This window comes from Dasypus novemcinctus, chromosome 5, assembly GCF_030445035.2.
Source record: "Dasypus novemcinctus isolate mDasNov1 chromosome 5, mDasNov1.1.hap2, whole genome shotgun sequence".
Classification (NCBI taxonomy): domain Eukaryota; kingdom Metazoa; phylum Chordata; class Mammalia; order Cingulata; family Dasypodidae; genus Dasypus; species Dasypus novemcinctus.
In genome coordinates this window covers 2716861-2724674 of record NC_080677.1, presented here as the reverse complement: position 1 = coordinate 2724674, position 7814 = coordinate 2716861, and the positions used below count along the sequence as shown (strand labels likewise).

General features: G+C 37.3%; 1 pseudogene; it reads right to left on the bottom strand.

Moving 5' to 3' along the window:
• Positions 1-693: 693 nt before the first annotated feature.
• Positions 694-3078, bottom strand: LOC101436590 (pre-mRNA-splicing factor RBM22-like; annotated as a pseudogene).
• Positions 3079-7814: the final 4736 nt, after the last annotated feature.

The window sequence follows — 7814 nt, the reverse complement described above, 5'->3', positions numbered from 1 at the left end:
GGGTGTGGGATGGTAAGAGGCGCAGTCCTGCCCTTGGTGACCACGGCAACGACTCCAGTCCCGGGAGGCAATTTAGCAATGCAAGCTCTATATACATACCAGTCAGTCCAGGGAAACTCTGATGGTGGTGATGCCGAAGCTTAAGGGAACTTGGACTTGGCCTCGAATGGGAAATATAATATAGCCTGTGCATAAATTCAAAATCATCTAATTCTGTATCCAAGTATGCCTAGTCTCTAGAAATCCAGTTAAGTAATAGAGGTTTGAATGTTCAGAAAGGATCTAAGACTGAATGTGTATTCAAAGTTGCATCCAGACTGAATGTGGGCAAGATGCTAATTCAAGCTCACCAGAAATGTGGGGGAGATGTTAATTCAAAACCTACCTGGTACTCAGGCAAACACTTAACTAACAAAGAAAATGGTTTTCTTTGATAAAAGCACCATTTGACTCCTACCCTGTATAAAAGGAACCTGAAAATCTTGTTCGAGGCTCGGGATTGAAACAGAAAGCTCCCTAGTCCGGCCTGCCGGCAGTCAATAAACCATTTTTCCTTCTCAAAATCATTCCTGAGTCCTGGCCTTTCTACGTGCAAATAATTGAACCTCTCTCAATTTCTACAACAGGTGTGAACTCACTTAGAAATGGAATTTTTGAATGTGTTATGAGTTAAGGAGAGGTGCCATTCCATGCTTCTTTAAAATTAAAACAATTTTTAATTTGAGAACTTGTGAGTTAACAAAACAATCATGCATACCATACAGAGCCCCACCACCAACCCCTTACATTGTTGTGACACGTTTGTTACAAATGGTGAAAGTGTATCCACACATTTCAAAACCAACAGATAACACCCTGCCCTGGAGCAAGGCATTTAAATGAGACCCTGAGGCCACACAAAGGAGAATGCTGGAGAAGAAGTTCTGGCCCAAGTCACCGTTCAATTCAAACACTCTCTAAGGACTTTTGTTTCAGTTGGTTAAAATGTTTTCCTGGAAGTTCATGCCAGGTACCAGGCTTCTATGATGAGATAAAGCTCCATGAAATGCGTGCTTCCTTCTGATTGATAGGAATAAAAAGTAACTTTTAATGTTGTCTTTTTTGTGGCATAGACAAGTAAAACTCTCAGCCAGATTCCTTTACTAAGAAATGAGAATAAAAAGAGGAAAAGAAAAGATCTGGCCTGTACTGGGTACTGGTTTCTATTTGTCTTTCCAAGGTCGTGGCTTGGAAGAATTCAATCACACTCATGCCACTGCAATGATTAGAATTAGTAATCTTTTGTTGTAGCTGATGAAAAGGTGAATATACAATGGACATAATAATAGTCAAAAGTGTTCTTTTTTGTTTTGTTTTGTTTTTTAGTAATGCAGGTCAATTTGTTTTCCAAAATAAAAGATTCAAAATGAACATATAACCAGGATGGTTACTCTGCTGGACATTCCGATTCATCCAGTCCCATGTTCCCCATATAGGAAAGAGAACAGACACGCGGATTTATTAGTGATGTTGTCGTAGTAGCCAGGTGTGTTGATGGCAGCTGATCTGAGGCCCAGCAGTTCTTTGAATGCATTTGGAAAGCATGGCTGTAGTTCTCTGACTGCTCGTATCAGAACACACTCAACTACCATGGAAACTAAAATGGAAGAAAGAAAATGTATCTATTCCAAGATTCATTTACCGGGATTTTTAAGTGCATGCCCGTTCTTCTGCAGAGCCCCATGTGCCGGTGGCTGCTGCTCCCAGCATGAACCCACATCCTCTGAAGGCCCTGGGAAGGACAGTGGACTGGTCCTGGAGCCCTCATGAAAGGAGGGGCCGGTTCCACTGGGGGGAGCATGTGTGGCCAAACCCTGCGGGTGGGCGAGGAGCAATACGGGGTGGTGGCAGGGCGATGTTCACCACCACACTGGAACCACTCGGGGTAAGTGGAAGGAGCTGGCAGAGGCTCCTTCTGCTGCTGCAGGAGGAGGAGGCAGAGCTCCTGGCAGTCCTGGAGCAGACTCTACCGGGCTTCCAGAGTCTGCGGTTCCACCCTTCTCTTTTGCTTTTCCTCTGGCCTCTTGGGATCTTCCCTATCTTACATTGAATCTGCAGTCATTGACAGTTAACTTATTAAAAGATTTTTCAGCAGCTACTTCTGCGGCCTGCCTTGGGCAGACTGGATGAAAGCACACTGTTGATTCTGCACAACAGTGACTGAATCTCTCCAAACTGGTAGAAATGATTTCTTCGCTCTGTCTTGGGAAGGGTATCTTCCAGCCCACCAACATACAGTATGGCAATAATTCTACCCTCTGGTGGGTCCAGATGAGTCACTGCTGAAGGCCACTTTAGAAGCGTATCTACCACAGGGTCGTTGATCCCATAATAGAGGTCTTTGGTATTTGATCAGCAAGGGGGTCATCTGGATCTGTAGGCTTCTCATGCCTGTATGGACATGGCTCTCCCTGTCACACTTGCCTTTCTCCCAGAAGGATCAAATGTGTGTAATAGGGTGTGGTTCCAACTTGTTGGAACAGCATGATACTGGGGGACGTGGCTTTCCCCAGTTTGCCATCTGGCCTTCTTCCATCAGAGTTAGAAATCTCTCTCCATGTTTTGTGTCTAGTACTCTTTGGTGACATGTGACCTTGGCATGTCATCCTTAAAAGGCTATCCTGCATCACAAACCTGGATGGGCAGGCCATGTTCTAGGTTCGGGAGGCAGATTTGAAGGGTGTTTTTCAATTTGCTGCAAGTCTGGCCTACTTTCGGCCGCTTGAAGCTCTCGCAAGCCCTGGGGAGCACTGTGAGTGGCCTGGCACCGATTTTGCATTCCTTCCCACAGTTTCCTTTGGTCATTTGGCTATATGGATTTCTTCCAAGACACATCTGGCACAGTATGGGGAAGTTGACATTCCTCAGCTCTGCCTGTTACAGGTGCTGGAACTCAGAGAGGTAGTCATTTTGAGAAACGAAGAGTCCTGATGACAATGAAATAGAATACTCTTAACAGAACCTGAAAAACACTCAGAACAAATCATTGATAAAATCATTCTTCAAGCACACAAAAACATGAGTAATCATCCTCTTCATATATCATCCTGCTTGGAGTGATTATTGCTGTTTTATCAGTGCCAACTCTAAGCCTTACATTGATCTCCCTACCTTCTAATAAAAACTGTTAAGATACTATAGTCAGTCACAGAATTGTCCTGCATCTTGACAGCATCCAATTCAGTACTGGGCCGTAATCCTAATCCCTCCTTTGACTCACCTAACCCAACCTAAAACAAATAAGAATCTCCTCCTGACTCTCCCTTACTGAGATTCCTCTAAGTTTTCATATTGCAACCAGCTAAGCCAATCTATTTTTATTTTTATTTTTTGCCTACAGGTGTGTTTCTGGTGGTCTTTGGTGGGTGGGCTTTGCCACCTTACAAACAGCTGAATTCTTAAATGTTTATATGTTCCTTCTAATCAGGTAATATACAGCCTCCTCCTCTCATCCCATTTCTTCATCACATATTCACTTGCATTCGGGTAGCTTTTCTTCTCTTCTGTACTCTTGCTTCTTTATATCAGGGAACTGGCTAGTTGTCTTAGGCAGATGACATACTGTTCTCTGCACTGCAGGAAACTCTGGAAGGTAGTATGTACAGGGTGCTGAAGGCACTAGTAACGCTTGTATACCAGGGCCTGGTTTGCCAGCCTGATGTCATGCTGTATTAGTTTATTTGCATTATAGAAGCTAGGTGCTGCTTCTGTCCATCTTCAATACTTTTCTAGTCTTCCTAAGCATTCACCAACCCTAAATGGAACAGCCTCGATGGACTATTCAGGACAATTATTTTGTGATTTATTTACTTACATGTTCACAAACAGAACTGTGTTTTCAGAGTTTAGCTTCTCTGAAATATTTTCCTTATCAGCTCTGGTGGAATGAGCAGGAAGCTCTCTTTGGGTTTTTGGGGCTAAAAGCTACCTGAGATCAATACCTCGAGAAGTGATGTATCCAAACTCACCTTCCCTTGCCAGCTGTGGCTTCTTCTCCCATGGGCTGATGTAACAGCTCATGACTGTAAGATTTGCAGGTGCTGTGATGATGCTCTAATGAATAGTTGTCACTAAAATCCAGACTACCAGCTACCAAAGAAACCTGATCATTCCCCCAAAGAAGAATATTTAAAATACCTCACCACTACCTTCTGAAAAACGTAGGGACAATGCCCCTAGCAAGGGGAAATGTTCAACTTTGCTACATTGGAACTTTGGTTTCTGCAGACAACCCTTCTTGTCAATTTGGAATTGGGGAAGGATGGGAAACTTGTGCTTCCTCTTCTCTGACTGGTCCTGACCCAGTTCCCTCATTCCCCAACAAAGCCAATTCCTACGTCTCTAGTGGAATTCATGCTACACTCTGGTATGCAGCAGGTGGTGACTTAGGGAGGCTTTACTACATTCAGGGCATCAGTGCGTGTATAAATCCATCGTCATTTTAGGGATTGTAGAGAATGCTACTGTGCATAAATATTGCTGGCTATTTGTCATTTTATTTCATACCATATCTCACTCTTGCTTTGTATGGTTAAATTTTTAGACATGTAAATAAGATAATCAATTTTCCTGTTTAAATGAGCTTTAGTTTTGGGCATCTGTCTTTGAATGTATCCAGGAAAGAGTATTTGTTTCTATTCCTTAAGAGGAATTTATATTTCTTATTTTATAATTTAAAAAAATATTCTTCTGAAAGTAGTTTGAATATTAAAAATGCAACAAAGAAAAGAAACTATATAATTACAAAACATATACACATTTAGTGTTAACTTTTCATAATGTATTGTCACAAAAATTTTAATCTCCATATTTTACATAGCTGGAGTGATGATGTTTAATTTTATCATCTTCTTTTTAAATTTATGTTTTAGTATAACCATTTTCCATTGGACTAGAACTTCTCAGGTAGTAATCATTTTCATTGGTTTTACAATAAACTGTTCTAAACGGGTACCATGATTCTCTTAGCTATGCCTATATAGAGATATTTAGAGATATTCATGGTTTTAAAATTTTTATTATAAATAATAGCATAAGGAATATGATAGTATATGAATTACTTTCTATATCTTAGATTTAAGATATGTTTTATTGAGATTGTCAAAATGAACAGCAGAAAATTTGCACTAATTCACACTCCCATTTCCATTTTATGCTATTGCTATCTTACACATATGTACTCACACACACACACAATTGACAGGAAAAAATACACACACACCATTTTAAAACATGTACTAAACTGGCATGCCAAAACAAAACTTGTTTTAGTTTTACCACTTTGATACAGAGTATGAACAAACCTAAATATATAATAGAATGAAGAGAATACACAATGGAGCCAAAAAATAGGGAAAAGTAATTAGTGAAGCTTGGAATGGAAATTAATTCATTAGTAATAATTATGCTTGTCACAGGTAGCTTGTGGGCATAAATATGGGAGGCCCATAAAGAAATTATCAAGGACTGGCAAATATTAAACACTTGGTAAATGAAAGGACTTTTCTTTTAAGTCCTGGTCCAAGCTATCCTCTGAAACAAAACAATAAAGTCTGACCCTTGTCTGTATGAGGGTTATTTAGATATTTGAAAGCAGATATCACATCCCCCTTAAATCATTTATATATTCGCTCAAACATTTCTCATAAATTGAATTTCCTTGTAATTCATCTGATCAATTTTCTATGAACTATCTCTATCTAATATGTCTATGTCCGTTTTATTCAATACTTTTAATTCATTCTAAACTTGTTTGTTTCTAATAGCAATAGTAGCACACCCCATCATAAAAATGGACTGGTGAATATTTAAAATACCTTTCATTGGAGTACAAGCTTCATGGTACAAGCTCAAGGTCACTCCCTAAATAAGATAAATCAATTTATCTTCTAATATTTGAATTTAATTTTTTAAATTCAAAATCACACTGGAATTTGGAAAGTTTATTTCATCTTTTTTTTCATTTATCCATATCGTTCTTCATCATAGTCTAATGCTAATACTTTCTTATTAGAAAGTATGGCTCTGAAAGCTGCAGAGTAAGGGAAGGCAGAGAACAGAGCCCCTAGCTCCTCAAGAAAGCCTCTCAAAACTGACCTTGATTCCTTAGGAGACAAAATTTTTATTGGATTTGGCTTTCTTAAAATTCTTTTTGGCATTAAAATATGTAACATTTATTTCACTTTCTACCAAATCACCCTTGGTGTAGCTGGCTTTAGAAAGGGGAAATTAATTTAGACTGGCATGATTATTTTTTGAATAATCTCCTACCCTTTAAGCATCACATCATGCTGTTCACAAATAAGACAAATCAAATTCTCAAATAATTCACTTTAAAATTACTTATACTCAAATTCTGGCACTCTGGTGGGCATAGTATAAAATCTACTGACACTTTTTTGAAAATGATCATAGTAAGGTAAGCATAGATTTTTAAGTAAACCCATAATAATTTCTATTCTGTTAACTTGCAGTATGATTTTATGCATATCTTTTAACAAATCGACTTTATTGTTACGTATTCATAAAGCATACAATTCTTCCAAAGCGTACAATGTATGGTATTTGATATAATCACATAGTTGTGCATTCATCACTTTAATCATTATTAAAGCATTTTCATTATTTCAATAATAGTAATAAACAAAAAACAGACAAATATACAAGAAAATTCTTTACCTCTCAATCTCTCTTTGTTTCCCCTGCTGTACATAGCTGCTATTTCTGGTTATTCTTGCACAATTATTTATTTATTTATTAAACAGTTTTATTGAGATATATTCAAATACCATATGATCTATGCACAATGTATAGCCAATGGCTTTTATATAATCACAATGCTGTACATTCATCACCACAAAAATTTTAGAACCATTCATTATTTCAAAAAGAAGAATTACATATGTTTTATTTTTATTAATAAAAAGATCATAAAAAGATTTTCAAAGTAGTTATTGGGCACTTGAATAATCTGATTTAAAGCTGCCATGGTAATTAGATCTTCAAACTATCGATCAAGTCCAAAGTAATTTAAGAATAAGAGTTTAAGTAAAAAATTAAAAATAAAATGTTAGCAAAGGGAATCCACAACCACATTTTTGAAGTGTATAACATGATAAATGGTATTTATGGCATGAATTTAGAGATGGTTCTATGTGCCAGCATTTATTAACATAATTTACCACATTAGCAGATCTAAAGAAAAAAAATTATATGAAGAGGATAAGAATTCAAATTCCTATCATCAGGAGATTATAAAGGACACTGTTAAAATTCAATATCCATTCTCGAGTAAACCACCAAATAAAATAAGAATCAATATCAATAGATCCTTAGATACTTCTTTAACTCTGTTTCTCACTTTCTTTCTCTCCAGACACACACACATACACACACACACATTGACATCATCTTATATAAAGGAAATACTAGAATTATTCCTACTAAAGTTAGAATCTAGGCAAACATATCCCCTATTCCTAGTACTTTCAATATTGTGATGGAGATGTTACTTCATTAAATTAGATAAAGCAAAAACAATTAAAGATAGAATAGAACCATGTAAAACTGTAAAAGTAACTCTATGTGCACATTATAGTGTAGCAAATGTAGAAAACTCTAGAAAATCAATGATAAATTATATCAATGATAAACCTAGCTCAAGTAAAAAAAAATCAGAAAGGAGCAATATAAACGTAATACATAAAACTCAATAGTCTTTATATTCATAAATAAGGATCTTTTAGAAAATATAGTGAAAGAGGAACTTAATCTAC